Source organism: Oncorhynchus keta, chromosome 17, assembly GCF_023373465.1.
Source record: "Oncorhynchus keta strain PuntledgeMale-10-30-2019 chromosome 17, Oket_V2, whole genome shotgun sequence".
Taxonomy (NCBI): domain Eukaryota; kingdom Metazoa; phylum Chordata; class Actinopteri; order Salmoniformes; family Salmonidae; genus Oncorhynchus; species Oncorhynchus keta.
In genome coordinates this window covers 51,737,788-51,759,062 of record NC_068437.1, presented here as the reverse complement: position 1 = coordinate 51,759,062, position 21,275 = coordinate 51,737,788, and the positions used below count along the sequence as shown (strand labels likewise).

The window sequence follows — 21,275 nt, the reverse complement described above, 5'->3', positions numbered from 1 at the left end:
GGTATAGTATCGTATGGTATGGTATAGTATGGTGGGGTATAGTATAGTATGGTGTGGTATAGTATGGTGTGGTGTGGTATAGTATGGTATGGTGTGGTATAGTATGGTATGGTGTGGTATGGTATGGTGTGGTATAGTATGGTATGGTGTGGTATAGTATAGTATGGTGTGTACAGTATAGTTTATGGTGTGGTGTGGTATAGTATGGTATGGTGTGGTATAGTATGGTATAGTATGGTATAGTATGGTGTGGTATGTGGTGTGGTATAGTATGTTATGGTGTGGTATAGTATGGTATAGTGTGGTGTGGTATAGTATGGTATGGTTTGGTATAGTATGGTATGGTATAGTATGGTATGGTGTGGTATAGTGTGGTATAGTATAGTATGGTATAGTATGGTGTGGTTTAGTATGGTATGGTATAGTATGGTATGGTGTGGTATAGTATGGTATGGTATAGTATGGTGTTGTATAATATGGTATGGTATAGTATGGTATGGTGTGGTATAGTATGGTATGGTGTGGTGTGGTATAGTATGGTATGGTATAGTATGGTATAGTGTGGTGTGGTATAGTATGGTATAGTATGGTATGGTGTGGTATAGTATGGTGTGTTATAGTATGGTATAGTATGGTATGGTGTGGTATAGTATGGTATGGTATAGTATGGTATGGTGTGGTGTGGTATAGTATGGTATGGTATAGTATGGTATAGTGTGGTGTGGTATATTATGGTATGGTATAGTATGGTATGGTGTGGTATAGTATGGTGTGTTATAGTATGGTATAGTATGGTATGGTGTGGTATAGTATGGTATGGTATAGTATAGTATGGTATAGTATGGCGTGGTATAGTATGCTATAGTATAGTATGGTGTGGTATAGTATGGTATGGTATAGTATAGTATGGTACAGTATAGTATGGTGTGGTATAGTATGGTGTGGAGTGGTATAGTATGGTATGGTGTGGTGTGGTATAGTATGGTATGGTATAGTATGGTGTGGTTTAGTATGGTATGGTATAGTATGGTATGGTGTGGTATAGTATGGTATGGTATAGTATGGTGTTGTATAGTATGGTATGGTATAGTATGGTATGGTGTGGTATAGTATGGTATGGTGTGGTGTGGTATAGTATGGTATGGTATAGTATGGTATAGTGTGGTGTGGTATAGTATGGTATGGTATAGTATGGTATGGTGTGGTATAGTATGGTGTGTTATAGTATGGTATAGTATGGTATGGTGGTATAGTATGGTATGGTATAGTATGGTATGGTGTGGTATAGTATGGTATGGTATAGTATGGTATAGTGTGGTATATTATGGTATGGTATAGTATGGTATGGTGTGGTATAGTATGGTGTGTTATAGTATGGTATAGTATGGTATGGTGTGGTATAGTATGGTATGGTATAGTATAGTATGGTATAGTATGGCGTGGTATAGTATGCTATAGTATAGTATGGTGTGGTATAGTATGGTATGGTATAGTATAGTATAGTATGGTACAGTATAGTATGGTGTGGTATAGTATGGTGTGGAGTGGTATAGTATGGTATGGTGTGGTATAGTATGGTATGGTATGGTATAGTATGGTATGGTATAGTATGGTGTGGTATAGTATGGTGTGGTATAGTATGGTGTGGTATAGAGTGGTGTGGTATAGTATGTTATGGTGTGGTATAGTGTGGTATAGTGTGGTGTGGTATAGTATGGTATGGTTTGGTATAGTATGGCGTGGTATAGTATGGTATGGTGTGGTATAGTATGGTATGGTGTGGTATAGTGTGGTGTGGTATAGTATGGCGTGGTATAGTATGGTATAGTGTGGTATAGTGTGGTGTGGTAATGTATGGTATAGTGTGGTATATTATGGTGTGATATAGTATGGTATGGTGTGGTATAGTATGGTATGGTGTGGTATAGTATGGTATAGTATAGTATGGTATAGTATGGTGTGGTATAGTATGGTATGGTATAGTATGGTATAGTATGGTGTGGTATAGTATGGTGTGTTATAGTATGGTATAGTATGGTATGATGTGGTATAGTATGGTATGGTATAGTATAGTATGGTGTGGTATAGTATAGTATGGTATGGTATAGTATGGTATAGTATGGCGTGGTATAGTATGCTATAGTATAGTATGGTGTGGTATAGTATAGTATGGTGTGGTATAGTATGGTATTGTATAGTATAGTATAGTAGTGGTGTGGTACAGTATAGTATGGTGTGGTACAGTATAGTATGGTGTGGTGTGGTGTGGTATAGTATGGTATGGTGTGGTATAGTATGGTATGGTATGGTATAGTATGGTGTGGTATAGAGTGGTGTGGTATAGTATGTTATGGTGTGGTATAGTGTGGTATAGTGTGGTGTGGTATAGTATGGTATGGTTTGGTATAGTATGGCGTGGTATAGTATGGTATGGTGTGGTATAGTATGGTATGGTGTGGTATAGTATGGTATAGTGTGGTGTGGTATAGTATGGCGTGGTATAGTATGGTATAGTATGGTATAGTGTGGTATAGTGTGGTGTGGTAATGTATGGTATAGTGTGGTATATTATGGTGTGATATAGTATGGTATGGTGTGGTATAGTATGGTATAGTGTGGTGTGGTGGTAGATAGACATTCACCAGGGGTGGGCTATATATATATATATATATATATATGGTATAGTGTGGTATAGTATGGTGTGGTATAGTATGGTGTGGTGGTAGATAGACATTCACCAGGGGTGGGCTATATATATATATATATATATGGTATGGTGTGGTATAGTGTGGCGTGGTATATAGTATGGTGTGGTGGTAGATAGACACTCACCAGGGATGGGCTATATATATATATATGGTATAGTGTGGTATAGTATGGTGTGGTATAGTATGGTATAGTGTGGTGTGGTATAGTATGGTGTGGTGGTAGATAGACATTCACCAGGGGTGGGCTATATATATATATATGGTATAGTGTGGTATAGTATGGTGTGGTATAGTATGGTATAGTGTGGTGTGGTATAGTATGGTGTGGTGGTAGATAGACATTCACCAGGGGTGGGCTATATATATATATATATATATGGTATAGTGTGGTATAGTGTGGTGTAGTGTGGTATAGTGTGGTATAGTATGGTATGGTGTGGTATAGTGTGGTATAGTGTGGTATAGTGTGGTATAGTGTGGTATGGTGTGGTATAGTGTGGTATAGTGTGGTATAGAGTGGTGTGGTATAGTATGGTATGGTGTGGTATAGTATGGTATAGTATGGTGGTAGATAGACATTCACCAGGGGTGGGCTAGAGCCTGGTCACAGGTGAATCTCTTCTCTGGATCCTTCTCCATCAGAGAGCTGATGAACTGTTTGGCTGTTTGTGGAACAGAGGAAGACACACAATATCACTATGTTCCATCCATTCAAGATAGCATTACAAACAAACAATTGGGTACACTCACACGCACACAAACACATACTGTACATTTGGGTCTTTCTATAAATAATGGGGCATTGGGATTTTTAAAAATGGTTTGAAACAACAAAAAATTTGAAACAAAAATAAAAAAGTTTATACAGTTCCACATGAGGAACAAAAGTGAATATATGCAAATCGCCATAACTCCACCTATACAACAACATACATCCTTTCAATCAGGGTTCATACGGACAAGTCAAATTCAAGGACTTTCATTGTAAAAGTGAAAGTCACCCAGTAAAATACAACTTGAGTAAAAATCTAAAAGTATTTGGTTTTTACAGTAAATGTACTTAAGTACAGTGGTGGAAAAAGTACTCAATTGCCGTACTTAAGTAAAAGTACAATGTAAAAGTAAATAGTATACATCGAATTCCTTATATTAAGCAAACGGACAGACAGAAGCACACTCCAACACTCAGACGTAATTTACAAACACAGCATTTGTGTTTAGTGAGTCTGCCAGATAAGAGGCAGTCAGGATGACAATGCGTTATATTGATAGGTGAGTGAAATGGACTATATTGCTGTCCTGCCTGAACTTTTGAAATGTAAACAGTACTTTTGAATGTCAGGGAAAATGTACACTACTAGTCAAACGTTTTAGAAAACCTACTCATTCAAGGGTTTTTCTTTATTTTTACTATTTTTTACATTGTACAATAATTGTGAAGTCATCATAACTATGAAATAACACATGGAATCATGTTTAACAAATCAAAATGTATTTTATATTTGAGATTCTTCAAAAAAGCCATCCTTTGCCTTGATGACAGCGTTGGACACTCTTGGCCTTCTCTCAACCAGCTTCACCTGGAATGCTTTTCCAACAGTCTTGAAGGAGTTCCCACATATGCTGAGCACTTGTTGGCCGCTTTTCCTTCACACTGCAGTCCAACTCATCCCAAACCATCTCAATTTGGTGGAGATCGGGATTGTGGAGGCCAGGTCATCTGATGCAGCACTCCATCACTCTCCTTCTTGCTAAATAGCCCTTACACAGCCTGGATGTGTGTTGGGCCATTGTCCTATTGAAAATCAAATGATAGTCCCACTAAGCCCAAACCAGATGAGATGGCTTATCGCTGCAGAATGCTGTGGTAGCCATGCTGGTTAAGTGAGCCTAAATCACAGACAGTGTCACCAGCAAATCACCCCCACACCATAACCCCTCCTCCTCCATGCTTTACAGTGGGAAACACACATGCGAAGACCATCCGTTCACCCACACCGCGTCTCACGGTGTTACAAGGCTGTTGGATCCAAAAATCTCACATTTCGACTCCAGACCAAAGGACAAATTTCCACCGGTCTAATGTCCATTGCTCGTGTTTCTTGGTCCAAGCAAGTATTTTCTTCTTAACGGTGTCCTTCAGTAGTTGTTTCTTTGCTGCAATTTGTCCATGAAGGCCTGATTCACACAGTCTAATCTGAACAGTTGATGTTGAGATGTGTCTGTTATTTCAACTCTGTGAAGCATATATTTGGGCTGTCCTCATGAGAGCCAGTTAAATCTAATGAACCTATCCTCTGCAGCAGAGGTAACTCTGGGTCTTCCTGTCCTGTGACGGTCCTCATGAGAGCCAGTTTCATCACAGCGCTTGATGGTTTTTGCGACTGCACTTAAAGAAACTTTCAAAGTTCTTGCCATTTTCCGTGTTGACTGACCTTCATGTCTTAAAGTAATGATGGACTGTCGTTTCTCTTTACTTACTTGAGCTGTTCTTGCCATAATATGGACTTGATCTTTTACCAAATAGGGTTATCTTCTGTATACTACCGCTACCTTGTCACAACACAACTGATTGGCTAAAACTCATTATAAAGGAAATAACTTCCACAAATTAACTTTTAAGAAGGCACACCTGTTAATTGAAATACATTCCAGGTGACTACCTCATGAAGCTGGTTGAGGGAATGCCAAGAGTGTGCAAAGCTGTCATCAAGGCAAAGGGTGGCTATTTGAAGAATCTCAAATATAAAATATGTTTTGATTTGTTTAACACTTTTTTGATTGCTAGATGATTCCATATGTGTTATTTCATAGTTTTCATGTCTTCACTATTATTCTACAATGTAGAAAATAGTACAAATAAAGAAAAACCCTTGAATAAGTAAGTGTTCTAAAACTTTTGACTGGTACTGCATGGGAGTAAAAAGTACATATTTTCTAGTATAGTAAAGTTTAGATACAGTGACTTCAGAAAGTATTCAGACCCCTTAACTTTTTCCACATTTTGTTATGTTACAGCCTTATTCTGAAATTGATTAAATATTTTTTCCCCCCGCAGCAATCTGCACACAATACCCCATAATGACAAAGTGAAAAAAGTTTACAAATGTTTACAAATGTATATTTATCTCTATACACAGCCTGGTCTTATAGACTAGACGTAACATAGTATGTGGGCGGCAGGTAACCTAGTGGTTAGAGTGTTGGGCCTGTAAAAATCAGTTCTGCCCCTGAACAAGGCCATTAACCCACTGTTCCTAGGCCGTCATTGTAAATAAGAATTTGTTCTTAACTGACTTGCATAGTTAAATGAAGGTAAAAACATTGTAAAAATGTATAGTCAATATTAATACAGTACACTGATATGTTACGTATGGTTACATAAGACAGAAGGTTTTAACTTGGCAAGTAAGTTAAGAACAAATTCTTAATTTACAATGACGGACTACCCCGGCCAAACCTGGACGTATCGTACGCCGCCCTATGGGACTCCCAATTACAGCCGGATGTGATGCAGCCTGGATTTGAACCAGGGACTGCTCTTGCTCTGAGATACAGGGCCTTAGACCGCTGCGCCACTCGGGAGCCCAAGTGCTTTACTTAAGGCAAAAACAAAAGTAGGGTGGTTGGTCATAGTGGATAGGTGGGACTACAATGCGAACGTCTTGCAACCCAAAGGTTGCGTGTTCGAATCTCATGATGGACAACTTTAGCTAATTAGCAACTGCGTACTACTTTTTAGCTACTTTGCAACTACTTAGCATGTTAGCTAACCATTCCCCTAACCCTTTAACTCAACTATGTCATAAGGTGAATGCACCAATTTGTAAGTCGCTCTGGATAAGAGCGTCTGCTAAATGACTTAAATGTAAATGTAAATGTAACTAGTAACCCTAACCTTAGCCCTAACCTTAACCCCTAGCCTAGCTAATGTTAGCCACCTAGCTAACATTAGCGTTAGCCACCTAGCTAACATTAACATTAGCCACCTAGCTAACATATATAGAACCACCTAGAATTCGTAACATATCATTCAAATTTAAATTCATAACATATCATAAGAAATGGATGATGGACATCCACAAGTGAATAAATACCATATGAAAAGTAACATATCATACTAATTGAAGTGTCCCGGGTTTTCTTTTACTATGTTACGTCTGTTTCTAAGTCCAGGTTGCTATTTTTAAAAAAACTGTCCCAACAGCTGGATCCAGGATTCTTACAGGATTCAAGTTCAATGTCTAATTTAACTGATTAATGCTTAAAATATTATATAACGATAACTTACACTGCCCTTAATGCAAGGACAGAAAAGGTATGTTTTATGTCACAAGATTTTGGACAAATCATTCAAGACACCAACCATGATAAAGGGTTAAACAGGTTTTAAATCAACGTGTGAATTGTATTGAATATAGCTATGATCCCCCCCATTATATCTTAACGTAATGACATGGCAGATTATTATCAATGATTCGTCAGCAGCTGTAACAAAGTTGTCCTGTGTAGGAAATACTCACTGGTTCCCTAGTTTATAGAAGGACCCATATATACGACCAGGCGCACACACACACACACACACACACACACACACACACACACACACACACACACACACACACACACACACACACACACACACACACACACACACACACACACACACACACACACACACACACACACACACACACACACACACACACACCTGAGTCAGATATGTCATCCCAATATGGTGCATCAAACTCATAGTCGGCCTTGAGGATCTGCTCAAAGAGCTTGGAGTCATTTTCATCATAGAACGGAGGGTAGCCACACAACCTAGGGAACAGATAATTAATGGGAACAGATAATTAATTACACAACAATATGGATGCTTTATGTTAGTGCCATCGTCTAACTTAAAAGTAGAATACCAAGGGAAAGCCAACTCCTTATTTGGACAGAAAACTCAATCTATTTGATATTGCCTTATCTTGCCTTGTTATGTCTTTGGCACATCTTCTGATCACAACACTTGTTACACTGAGATTATCCAAATCAAAACAAATAATCGGAGCTATAGTATCACATTAGTGTTGCAAATATTTTCTAATGAACTACTGCAACAACTTTCTAATTGGTGAGACTATGAAACTATTCCACCTGATTACCTTAGCAGCCTTCACACCTAACGAGGAGTGGTTAACGAGGCTAGAGGGTTCTATTCAAACTTACAAGCGTTTCCCCTAAATTGGTTTAATTGGGCAGCTTAATCCAGGTGCATTTATCCTGGCAGTTTTGACTAAAAGCTTTCAGAACAGAATATCATATAGAGAATGTGTGGAAATGTGGAAATACCCTCTTATTTGACTGGTCTGTGACTCACAACAACAAAAAACTATTCCCGGTCAGAGGAGCTCACAGAGAGTTAAAATACACAGTAAACTTTATTGACAAACAGGGGTATTGACATATGGTTTTCACCCAAGCACTCCATGAACATACTAACTTATCTACCTCTGATCTTCACTGGAAGACAACACACATTGGCAATATGTCCTATTTCTAGGACATTTTCTCCCGAGTGACACAGCAGTATAAGGCGCTGCATCTCAGTGCAAGAGGCGTCACTGTAGTCCCTGGTTCAAATCCAGGCTGCATCACATCCGGCTGTGATTGGGAGATCTATAGGGAGTTGCACAATTGGCCCAGCATCATCCAGGTTTGGCCGGGGTAGGCCGTCATTGTAAATAATAATTTGTTCTAAACTGACTTGCCTAGTTAAATAGGGATGGAAGAGAATGCATAGGGCCTGGCTGGCAAGCGCAGGATCAGCTTGATGTTCTTAGCCATCAGAGGGTGCATGATCAGCTCATATACAGAGTGTGGGGACCAGCTGATTGGTTGTGACAAGGAGCTGTACACTGATTGATATCTCCTCACATGTGGAGAGCCAGGCTCAGCTGAGCCAAACATAAACAACACAAAAAAAACGTCCTGTAGCGCCCCCCGCAGGGGGGAATTCTCAATATACAGTATATAAGATTATCTAATCGTGTTACATGGCCACATTTTAAACAAAGTATATCTTATAGAGGCTAAATGAAGCCTTCATAAGCCCCATGTAAAAACTTAAATTCTACATTATAGGGTGTCCATCCACTCTGTCAGAGTGTGTGAAAACGAGCTTTCACTTCCTTGTTTTATAAAATACATTTTACCAAGACAAATATGATTATTCATGTTCTGAATATTTCATTGGGGTGTTTCGCTAACATTTCATTAACAGTATACCCAAAAAGGTTGGATTTCGTAACCTACATCCCATAATAAGCATTGAGCTCTGTTGTCCCGGACCTGCTGTTTTCGACTCTCCCTCTCTCCCGCACCTGCTGTCTCTAACTCTGAATGATCGGCTATGAAAAGCCAACTGACATTTACTCCTGAGGTGCTGACCTGTTGCACCCTCGACAACCACTGTGATTATTATTATCTGACCCAGCTGGTCATCTATGAACATTTGAACATCTTGGCCATGTTCTGTTATAATCTTCGCCTGGCACAGCCAGAAGAGGACTAGCCATCCCTCAGAGCCTGGTTCCTCTCTAGGTTTCTTCCTAGGTTCCTGCCTTTCTAGGGAGTTTTTCCTAGCCACTGTGCTTCTACACCTGCATTGCTTGCTGTTTGGTTGATTTAAGGCTGGGTTTCTTTGTAGCACTTTGTGACATCGGCTGATGAAAAAAGGGCTTTATAAATACATTTGATTAATTGACAGAGCAACGCAGCTTTCTTGCATCAACTTTGAGGATTTTACATGTTGTGCTGGTCATCTTCAAAGTTTTTTCCGCGGGTTGCAAAACGCTAACTTTTAAATTACATTTGTCACATGCGCCAAACACAACATCTAGACCTTACCGTAAAATGCTTACTTACAAGCCCTTAACCAACAATCCAGTTCAATAAATAGAGTTAAGAAAATACTTACTGAATAAACCAAAGTAAAAAATAAAATAAAAAGTAAAACAATAAAATAACGAGGTTATAAACAGGGGGTACCGGCACCGAGTCAATGTGGAGGTTATAAACAGGGGGTACCGGCACCGAGTCAATGTGGAGGTTATAAACAGGGGGTACCGGCACTGAGTCAATGTGGAGGTTATATACAGGGGGTACCGGCACCGAGTCAATGTGGAGGTTATAAACAGGGGGTACCGGCACCGAGTCAATGTGGAGGTTATAAACAGGGGGTACCGGCACCGAGTCAATGTGGAGGTTATATACAGGGTATTACGGTACCGAGTCAATGAGGAGGTTATAAACAGGGGGTGCCGGCACTGAGTCAATGTGGAGGTTATAAACAGGGGGTACCGGCACCGAGTCAATGAGGAGGTTATAAACAGGGGGTACCGGCACCGAGTCAATGTGGAGGTTATAAACAGGGGGTACCGGCACCGAGTCAATGTGGAGGTTATAAACAGGGGGTACCGGCACCGAGTCAATGTGGAGGTTATAAACAGGGGGTACCGGCACCGAGTCAATGTGGAGGTTATAAACAGGGGGTACCGGCACCGAGTCAATGTGGAGGTTATAAACAGGGGGTACCGGCACCGAGTCAATGAGGAGGTTATAAACAGGGGGTGCCGGCACCGAGTCAATGTGGAGGTTATAAACAGGGGGTACCGGCACCGAGTCAATGAGGAGGTTATAAACAGGGGGTACCGGCACCGAGTCAATGTGGAGGTTATATACAGTGGGTACCGGCACCGAGTCAATGTGGAGGTTATAAACAGGGGGTACCGGCACAGAGTCAATGTGGAGGTTATAAACAGGGGGTACCGGCACCGAGTCAATGTGGAGGTTATAAACAGGGGGTACCGGCACCGAGTCAATGTGGAGGCTATAAACAGGGGTACCGGCACCGAGTCAATGTGGAGGTTATAAACAGGGGGTACCGAGTCAATGTGGAGGTTATAAACAGGGGGTACCGGCACCGAGTCAATGTGGAGGTTATAAACAGGGGGTACCGGCACCGAGTCAATGTGGAGGTTATATACAGGGGGTACCGGCACCGAGTCAATGTGGAGGTTTTAAACAGGGGGTACCGGCACCGAGTCAATGTGGAGGTTATATACAGGGTATTACGGTACCGAGTCAATGAGGAGGTTATAAACAGGGGGTACCGGCACCGAGTCAATGTGGAGGCTATAAACAGGGGGTACCGGCACCGAGTCAATGTGGAGGTTATATACAGGGTATTACGGTACCGAGTCAATGTGGAGGCTATATACAGGATATTACGGTACTGAGTCAATGTGGAGGCTATATACAGGGTATTACGGTACCGAGTCAATGTGGAGGCTATATACAGGGGGTACCGGCACCGAGTCAATGTGGAGGTTATAAACAGGGGGTACCGGCACTGAGTCAATGTGGAGGTTATAAACAGGGGGTACCGGCACCGAGTCAATGTGGAGGTTATAAACAGGGGGTACCGGCACCGAGTCAATGTGGAGGCTATAAACAGGGGGTACCGGCACCGAGTCAATGTGGAGGTTATATACAGGGTATTACGGTACCGAGTCAATGTGGAGGTTATAAACAGGGGGTACCGGCACCAAGTCAATGTGGAGGTTATAAACAGGGGGTACCGGCACCGAGTCAATGTGGAGGTTATATACAGGGGGTACCGGCACCGAGTCAATGTGGAGGTTATAAACAGGGGGTACCGGCACCGAGTCAATGTGGAGGTTATATACAGGGTATTACGGTACCGAGTCAATGAGGAGGTTATAAACAGGGGGTACCGGCACCGAGTCAATGTGGAGGCTATAAACAGGGGGTACCAGCACCGAGTCAATGTGGAGGTTATATACAGGGTATTACGGTACCGAGTCAATGTGGAGGTTATATACAGGGTATTACGGTACCGAGTCAATGTGGAGGCTATATACAGGGTATTACGGTACCGAGTCAATGTGGAGGTTATATACAGGGTATTACGGTACCGAGTCAATGTGGAGGCTATATACAGGGTATTACGGTACCGAGTCAATGTGGAGGTTATATACAGGGTATTACGGTACCGAGTCAATGTGGAGGTTATATACAGGGTATTACGGTACCGAGTCAATGTGGAGGCTATATAGTCAAGAGGTTATATACAGGGTATTACCGAGTCAATGTGGAGGTTATATACAGGGTATTACGGTACCGAGTCAATGTGGAGGCTATATACAGGGTATTTACAGTCAATGTGGAGGCTATATCAATGTGGAGGTGTGGATATACAGGGTATTACGGTACCGAGTCAATGTGAGGTTATAAACAGGGGGTACCGGCACCGAGTCAATGTGGAGGTTATAAACAGGGGGTACCGGCACCGAGTCAATGTGGAGGTTATATACAGGGTATTACGGTAGCGAGTCAATGTGGAGGTTATAAACAGGGGGTACCGGCACCGAGTCAATGTGGAGGCTATAAACAGGGGGTACCGGCACCGAGTCAATGTGGAGGCTATAAACAGGGGGTACCGGCACCGAGTCAATGTGCGGGGGGGCAAGTTACAGCCTTATACTAAAATGGATTAAATAGTATTTTTTTCCCTCATCAATCTACACACAATATCCCACAATGACAAAACAAAAACAAGTTTTTAGAAAATGTTTCAAATGTATGAAGAAAAAAAACTGAAATATCACATTTACATAAGTATTCAGACCCTTTAATCAGTACTTTGTTGAATCACCTTTGGGCCACTCAAGGACATTCAGAGCCCTCCTGCGTTGTCTTGGCTGTGTTGCTTAGGGTCTTTGTCCTGTTGGACTGTGAACCTTCCGCCTCTGAGGTCCTGAGCACTCTGGAGAAGGTTTTCATCAAGGATCTCTCTGTACTTTGCTCCGTTCATCTTTCCCTATATCCTGACTCCCAGTCCTTGGCACTGAAAAACATCCCCACAGCATGATGCTGCCACCCCCGTACTTCACCGTAGGGGTGCCAGATTTCCTCCAGACGTGACGCTTGGCATTCAGGCCAAAGAGTTCAACCTTGGTTTCATCAGACCAGAGAATCTTGTTTCTCATGGTCTTAGAGTCTTTAGGTGCCTTTTGGTAAACTCCAAACGGGCTGTCATGTTCCTTTTACTGAGGATTGGCTTCCGTCTAGTCACTACCATAAAAGCCTGATTGGTGGAGTGCTGCAGAGATGGTTGTCATTCTGGAAGGTTCTCCACAGAGGAGCTTCGTGACCCTCGGGTTATTGGTCACCTCCCTGACCAAGACCCTTCTCCACCGATTGCTCAGTTTGGCCGGGCGGCCAGCTCTAGGAAGAGTCTTGGTGGTTCCAAACTTCTTTCATTTAATAATGAAGGAGGCCACTGTGTTCTTGGGGATCTTCAATGCTGCATACATTTTTTGGTACCCATCCCCAGATCTGTGCCTCAACACAATCCTGTGGTTTGGTTTTTGCTATGACATGCACTGTCAATTGTGGGACCTTATATAGACAGGTGTGTGCCTTTCCAAATCATGCCCAATCTTTTTCATTTATCACAGGTGGACTCCAATCAAGTTGTAGAAACATCTCAAGGATGATCAATGGAAACAGGATGCACCTGAGCTCAATTTAGAGTCTCATTGCAAAGGGTCTGAATACTTATGTAAATAAGGTATTTCTGTTATTTATTTATTTATTTATTTATTTTTAATTTGCAAAACTTTCTACTAATCTGTTTTCACTTTGTCATTATGGGGTATTGTGTGTATATTGGTGAGGATTATATTTTTAAAAAATCAATTTTAGAATAAGTCTGTAACGTAACATAATGTGGAAAGAGTCAAGGGGTCTGAATACTTTCCGAAGGAACTGTATAGACCAAATACTGACTTTTTGGTGATCTTTAGAAACTTCTTACAAGAATCAGCTTCAGATGAGGCAGATGAACCTGGCTTTAGATGAGGCAGATGAACCTGGCTTTAGATGAGGCAGATGAACCTGGCTTTAGATGAGGCAGATGAACCTGGCTTTAGATGAGGCAGATGAACCTGGCTTTAGATGAGGCAAATGAACCTGGCTTTAGATGAGGCAGATGAACCTGGCTTTAGATGAGGCAGATGAATCTGGCTTTAGATGAGGCAGATGAACCTGGCTTTAGGTGAGGCAGAGGAACCTGGCTTTAGATGAGGCAGATGAACCTGGCTTCAGATGAGGCAGATGAACCTGGCTTCAGATGAGGCAGATGAACCTGGCTTTAGATGAGGCAGATGAACCTGGCTTTAGATGAGGCAGATGAACCTGGCTTTAGATGAGGCAGATGAACCTGGCTTTAGATGAGGCAGAGGAACCTGGCTTTAGGTGAGGCAGATGAACCTGGCTTTAGGTGAGGCAGATGAACCTGGCTTTAGATGAGGCAGAGGAACCTGGCTTTAGATGAGGCAGAGGAACCTGGCTTTAGGTGAGGCAGATGAACCTGGCTTTAGATGAGGCAGAGGAACCTGGCTTTAGATGAGGCAGAGGAACCTGGCTTTAGATGAGGCAGAGGAACCTGGCTTTAGATGAGGCAGAGGAACCTGGCTTTAGATGAGGCAGATGAACCTGGCTTTAGGTGAGGCAGAGGAACCTGGCTTTAGATGAGGCAGAGGAACCTGGCTTTAGATGAGGCAGAGGAACCTGGCTTTAGGTGAGGCAGATGAACCTGGCTTTAGATGAAGCAGATGAACCTGGCTTTAGATGAGGCAGAGGAACCTGGCTTTAGGTGAGGCAGATGAACCTGGCTTTAGGTGAGGCAGATGAACCTGGCTTTACGTGAGGCAGATGAACCTGGCTTTACGTGAGGCAGATGAACCTGGCTTTACGTGAGGCAGATGAACCTGGCTTTACATGAGGCAGATGAACCTGGCTTTACGTGAGGCAGATGAACCTGGCTTTACGTGAGGCAGATGAACCTGGCTTTACGTGAGGCAGATGAACCTGGCTTTAGGTGAGGCAGATTAACCTGTATCCATATTACTTTCATATCATCTGACATGAGATCCTCTCTCAGCCTAACAGGAATATGACTCTGGACATACTGTACATGGCAACACCTCCTATTTGCATTTCTGTCTTCCCTATATATTCTATAACCATGTATAGCTCCTACTGCATCATCAAAGGAATTATCTAAGTGTGTTTCAGAGATGGCAAAAATATGAACGTTTTCTGATGTTAATAAGTTGTCAATTTACATTAACCTTGTTTTATGTCCTGCTGATTTAAAAATAAAGATGATCAGTTCAAGTGAGCCTGTCAGGTAACCAGTAGCCTTAATTCTTGTACAGAATCCAGCCTAGCTGAAGCGATGCTGGGCAATATTCCTGATTTATTTTTTAAACCATTTTGTTTCCCTGCTGACCTACATTGATTTAGTCCCCCTAATTTTGGCCAAGAGGTAAAAAACTTCAATAACTTTCAAACAGATGATGAGATACATGCGGTTTAGACGATTGGAGGATTATCAACCCAATTAACATATTATTTGTCCCAATGACCCATCAAAATATACAGGGGGGTTTTATTGGACACCTTACACATTACAGTATAAGATACTTACAGAATGTAAGCGATGACTCCGATAGACCAGCAGTCCACTGCTTTGCTGTAGGGCTTCTGAGCCAGAACCTCTGGGGCTGTGAAGAACATCAAAAGGTAGAGATTGATATAGAACATTGTGTGGGTGATGTTTCCTGAGGTTAAATTAGGTCAAATAAGTTTAGGTTAGCCAGAGTTAAAGAGATACGAGTAGATGAGGTCAATGTTTGGGTTACTACTACTACTGCAGACTGCCATACGTCACAGCTGTTCGTCTTCCTGTCTGTCTAACGACGCAGATTTTGTGTCCACATGTTGTACCCTTCTGCTCTAAGTAGTGTGCACTTGTTCACTACAATTCATTGATTTAAGAGGGAAGGGCAGTTGTAAGAAATATTGTGGAAACTCTCTCTAGCCCATGGAATGTCTTACACCAATCCCAAGCTCCTAAATGCGTGGGGAGGAGTTCAACAGGACTACACTGGGGGGAATTGGGACACAACCAGACAGGCACATAACTTGCAGGGTGGACAGAGGGGTCATAACCCTCCCTATAATATACCAGGATGAATTTGATGGATAGTAAATTATTTTCCCACCATAGCTACTGACTTTCTGTGGCTTTAGACTAAGCAGTACTACTCACCATAGCTACTGACTTTCTGTGGCTTTAGACTAAGCAGTACTACTCACCATAGCTACTGACTTTCTGTGGCTTTAGACTAAGCAGTACTACTCACCATAGCTACTGACTTTCTGTGGCTTTAGACTAAGCAGTACTACTCAATTCCTTATTTTATGATTTGACTTTCCCCCCGCTGCCAATTATGCTTTTGGTTTAGCCCGGGTATTCAGAGGTCGTGGTTTGTGAATGGAAAAAAGCTGTGCAAGGCTTGTAAAGAGAACGGAGCAAGAGCTTCCCTCCCTCCCCTCCCCTCCCCTCCCTCCCTCCCTCCCTCCCTCCCTCTCTAACAAACCCTTCATTCTGTGAGCTAACTTGTAATAAATAAATAAGTAGTCACATTTAACATGGTAAATTCATAAGTACAAATAAGAATAATTTAATTGCGAAGTGACTAGATATGCATCTCATGTGTGAATGCCATTTCTCAAAATTAGTGATAATTGGTAACTATATTATATTGGGCTCAATTTTGTCAGTTCAAAGATAACTTTGCTAGTATTATAAACTTTGAAACAACTAGTTTCTCATAGGCTACAGAATTATAGAAGGGCTGTTTCTCTGAATCTCAGGCAGTACTTGTATTTATTATGGATCCCCATTAGCTGCTTCCAAGGCAGCAGCTACTCTTTCTGGGGTTCGGCAAAATGAAGGCAGTTGTACAATTTAAAAAACATTACAATACATTCATAACAGATTTCACAACCGAACCAATTGCAATTTTCTTAAGTCCCTCTTTGTGGCACCTGACCACATGACTGAACAGTAGTCCAGGTGCGACAAAACTAGAGTCTGTTGGATCTGCCTTGTTGATAGTGTTGTTAAGAAGGTAGAGCAGCGCTTTATTCTGGACAGACTTCTCCCCATCTTAGCTAGTGTTGTATCATTAGGTTTTGACCATGAGAGTTTACAATCCAGGGTTACTCCAAGCAGTTTAGTCAGCTCAACTTCCTCAATTTCCACATGATTTATTACAAGATGTAGTTGAGGTTTAGGGCTTAGTGAATGATTTGTCCCAAATACAAGGCTCCCGAGCGGTGCAGCGGTCTAAGGCACTGCATCTCAGTGCTAGAGGCATCACTACAGACCCTGGTTTGATTCCAGGCTGTATCACAACCGGACGTAATTGGGAGTCCCATAGGGTGGCGCACAACTGGCCCAGCGTCGTCCGGGTTTGGCCGGGGTAGGCCGTCATTGTCAATAAGAATCTGTTCTTAACTGACTTGCCTAGGAAAATAAAGGTGAAAAAAATAAATAAAATGTGCCATTGCACAGAAGTAAGCTGGTTCATGTCTCATTTATTAATTTTGATTTCAATATGGAAGGAAAACCACGTACTGGTGTTTGGTAAGATGAGTAAATTGGTATTGTTACACCATATTCTTGTGTAACAACAGCAGTTAATTCAATTGTGGAAGGTGAAGGGAGGGGGGGAGCATAGGATGTTCTCCCATGATGAAAGGGGGCCATGGCTGAAACCGGTTTGGGAAGCACTGCTTTAGATCATTATTAACTCAAATACAGATGGCTTCAGCCTATTTATTTATAGCCACTATGTTGTAGTCATAGCAGATAATATTCTAATCTTTGGTGACTTTAATATTCACATGGAAAAGTCCACAGACCCACTCCAAAAGGCTTTCGGAGCCATCATCGACTCAGTGGGTTTTGTCCAACATTTTGTCCCACTCACTGTCACAGTCATACGCTGGACCTAGTTTTGTCCCATGGAATAAATGTTGTCGATCTTAATGTTTTTCCTCATAATCCTGGACTATCGGACCACCATTTTATTACGTTTGCAATTGCAACAAATAATCTGCTCAGACCCCAACCAAGGACCATCAAAAGTCGTGCTATAAATTCACAGACAACACAAAGATTCCTTGATGCCCTTCCAGACTCCCTCTGCCTACCCAAGGACGCCAGAGGACAAAAATCAGTTAACCACCTAACTGAGGATCTCGATTTAACCTTGCGCAATACCCTAGATGCAGTTGCACCCTAAAAACTAAAAACATTTCTCATAAGAAACTAGCTCCCTGGTACACAGAAAATACCCAAGCTCTGAAGCAGGCTTCAGAAAATTGGAACGGAAATGGCGCCACACCAAACTGGAAGTCTTCCGACTAGCTTGGAAAGACAGTACCGTGCAGTACCGAAGAGCCCTTACTGCTGGCTGCTCGATCATCCTATTTTTCTAACTTAATTGAGGAAAATAAGAACAATCCGAAATTCCTTTTTGATACTGTCGCAAAGCTAACTAAAAAGCAGCATTCCCCAAGAGAGGATGACTTTCACTTTAGCAGTGATAAATTCATGAACTTCTTTGAGGAAAAGATTATGATTATTAGAAAGCAAATTACGGACTCCTCTTTAAACCTGCGTATTCCTCCAAACCTCAGTTGTCCTGAGTCTGCACAACTCTGCCAGGACCTAGGATCAAGAGAGACGCTCAAGTGTTTTAGTACTATATCTCTTGACACAATGATGAAAATAATCATGGCCTCTAAACCTTCAAGCTGCATACTGGACCCTATTCCAACTAAACTACTGAAAGAGCTGCTTCCTGTGCTTGGCCCTCCTATGTTGAACATAATAAACGGCTCTCTATCCACTGGATGTGTACCAAACTCACTAAAAGTGGCAGTAATAAAGCCTCTCTTGAAAAAGCCAAACCTTGACCCAGAAAATATAAAAAACTATCGGCCTATATTGAATCTTCCATTCCTCTCAAAAATTTTAGAAAAGGCTGTTGCGCAGCAACTCACTGCCTTCCTGAAGACAAACAATGTATACGAAATGCTTGAGTCTGGTTTTAGACCCCATCATAGCACTGAGACGGCACTTGTGAAGGTGGTAAATTACATTTTAATGGCATCGGACCGAGGCTCTGCATCTGTCCTCGTGCTCCTAGACCTTAGTGCTGCTTTTGATACCATCGATCACCACATTCTTTTGGAGAGATTGGAAACACAAATTGGTCTACACGGACATGTTCTGGCCTGGTTTAGATCTTATCTGTCGGAAAGATATCAGTTTGTCTCTGTGAATGGTTTGTCCTCTGACAAAACAACTGTACATTTCGGTGTTCCTCAAGGTTCTGTTTTAGGACCACTATTGTTTTCACTATACATTTTACCTCTTGGGGATGTTATTCGAAAACATAATGTTAACTTTCACTGCTATGCGGATGACACACAGCTGTACATTTCAATGAAACATGGTGAAGCCCCAAAATTGCCCTCGCTAGAAGCATGTGTTTCAGACATAAGGAAGTGGATGACTGCAAACTTTCTACTATTAAACTCGGACAAAACAGAGATGCTTGTTCTAGGTCCCAAGAAACAAAGAGATCTTCTGTTGAATCTGACAATTCATCTTAATGGTTGTACAGTCGTCTCAAATAAAACTGTGAAGGACCTCGGCGTTACTCTGGACCCTGATCTCTCTTTTGAAGAAAATATCAAGACCATTTCGAGGACAGCTTTTTTCCATCTACGTAATATTGCAAATATCAGAAACTTTCTGTCCAAAAATTATGCAGAAAAATTAATCCATGCTTTTGTCACTTCTAGGTTAGACTACTGCAATGCTCTACTTTCCGGCTACCCGGACAAAGCACTAAATAAACTTCAGTTAGTGCTAAATACGGTTGCTAGAATCCTGACTAGAACCAAAAAATTGAACATATTACTCCAGTGCTAGCCTCTCTACACTGGCTTCCTGTCAGAGCAAGGGCTGATTTCAATGTTTTACTGCTAACCTACAAAGCATTACATGGGCTTGCTCCTACCTATCTCTCTGATTTGGTCCTGCCGTACATACCTACACATACACAAGACACAAGACGCAGGCCTCCTAATTGTCCCTAGAATTTCTAAGCAAACAGCTGGAGGCAGGGCTTTCTCCTATAGAGCTCCATTTTTATGGAACGGTCTGCCTACCCATGTCAGAGACGCAAACTCGGTCTCAACCTTTAAGTCTTTACTGAAGACTCATCTCTTCAGTGGGTCATATGATTGAGTGTAGTCTGGCCCAGGAGTGAGAAGGTGAACGGAAGGCTCTGGAGCAACGAACCGCCCTTGCTGTCTCTGCCTGGCCAGTTCCCCTCTTTCCACTGGGATTCTCTGCCTCTAACTGTATTACAGGGGCTGAGTCACTGGCTTACTGGGGCTCTCTCATGCCGTCCCTGCAGGGGATGCGTCACCTGAGTGGGTTGATTCACTGTTGTGGTCATCCTGTCTGGGTTGGCGCCCCCCAAGGTTGTGCCGTGGCGGAGATCTTTGTGGGCTATACTCAGCCTTGTCTCAGGATAGTAAGTTGGTGGTTGAAGATATCCCTCTAGTGGTGTGGGGGCTGTGCTTTGGCAAAGTGGGTGGGGTTATATCCTTCCTGTTTGGCCCTGTCCGGGGTGTCCTCGGATGGGGCCACAGTGTCTCCTGACCCCTCCTGTCTCAGCCTCCAGTATTTATGCTGCAGTAGTTTGTGTCGGGGGCTAGGGTCAGTTTGTTATATCTGGAGTACTTCTCCTGTCCTATTCGGTGTCCTGTGTGAATCTAAGTGTGCGTTCTCTAATTCTCTCCTTCTTTCTTTCTCTCTCTCGGAGGACCTGAGCCCTAGGACCATGCCCCAGGACTACCTGACATGATGGCTCCTTGCTGTCCCCAGTCCACCTGGCCATGCTGCTGCTCCAGTTTCAACTGACCTGAGTCCTAGGACCATGCCCCAGGACTACCTGACATGATGACTCCTTGCTGTCCCCAGTCCACCTGGCCATGCTGCTGCTCAGTTTCAACTGTTCTGCCTTACTATTATTTGACCATGCTGGTCATTTATGAACATTTGAACATCTTGGCCATGTTCTGTTATAATCTCCACCGGCACAGCCAGAAGAGGACTGGCCACCCCATATATGCTCTCTCTAATTCTCTCTTTCTTTCTCTCTCTCGGAGGACCTGAGCCCAAGGACCGTGTCCCAGGACGACCTGACATGATGACTCCTTGCTGTCCCCAGTCCACCTGACTGTGCTGCTGCTCCAGTTTCAACTGTTCTGCCTTGTTATTATTCGACCATGCTGGTCATTTATGAACATTTGAACATCTTGGCCATGTTCTGTTATAATCTCCACCCGGCACAGCCAGAAGAGGACTGGCCACCCCATATGCTCTCTCTAATTCTCTCTTTCTTTCTCTCTCTGAGGACCTTAGCCCAAGGACCGTGCCCCAGGACGACCTGACATGATGACTCCTTGCTGTCCCCAGTCCACCTGACTGTGCTGCTGCTCCAGTTTCAACTGTTCTGCCTTGTTATTATTCGACCATGCTGGTCATTT

At 42.5% G+C, this 21,275-nt stretch overlaps 1 pseudogene; it reads right to left on the bottom strand.

Moving 5' to 3' along the window:
* The window catches only part of LOC118370359 (calcium/calmodulin-dependent protein kinase type 1D-like), a 77,713-nt pseudogene that overhangs the window by 11,712 nt on the left and 44,726 nt on the right, over window positions 1-21,275 (bottom strand).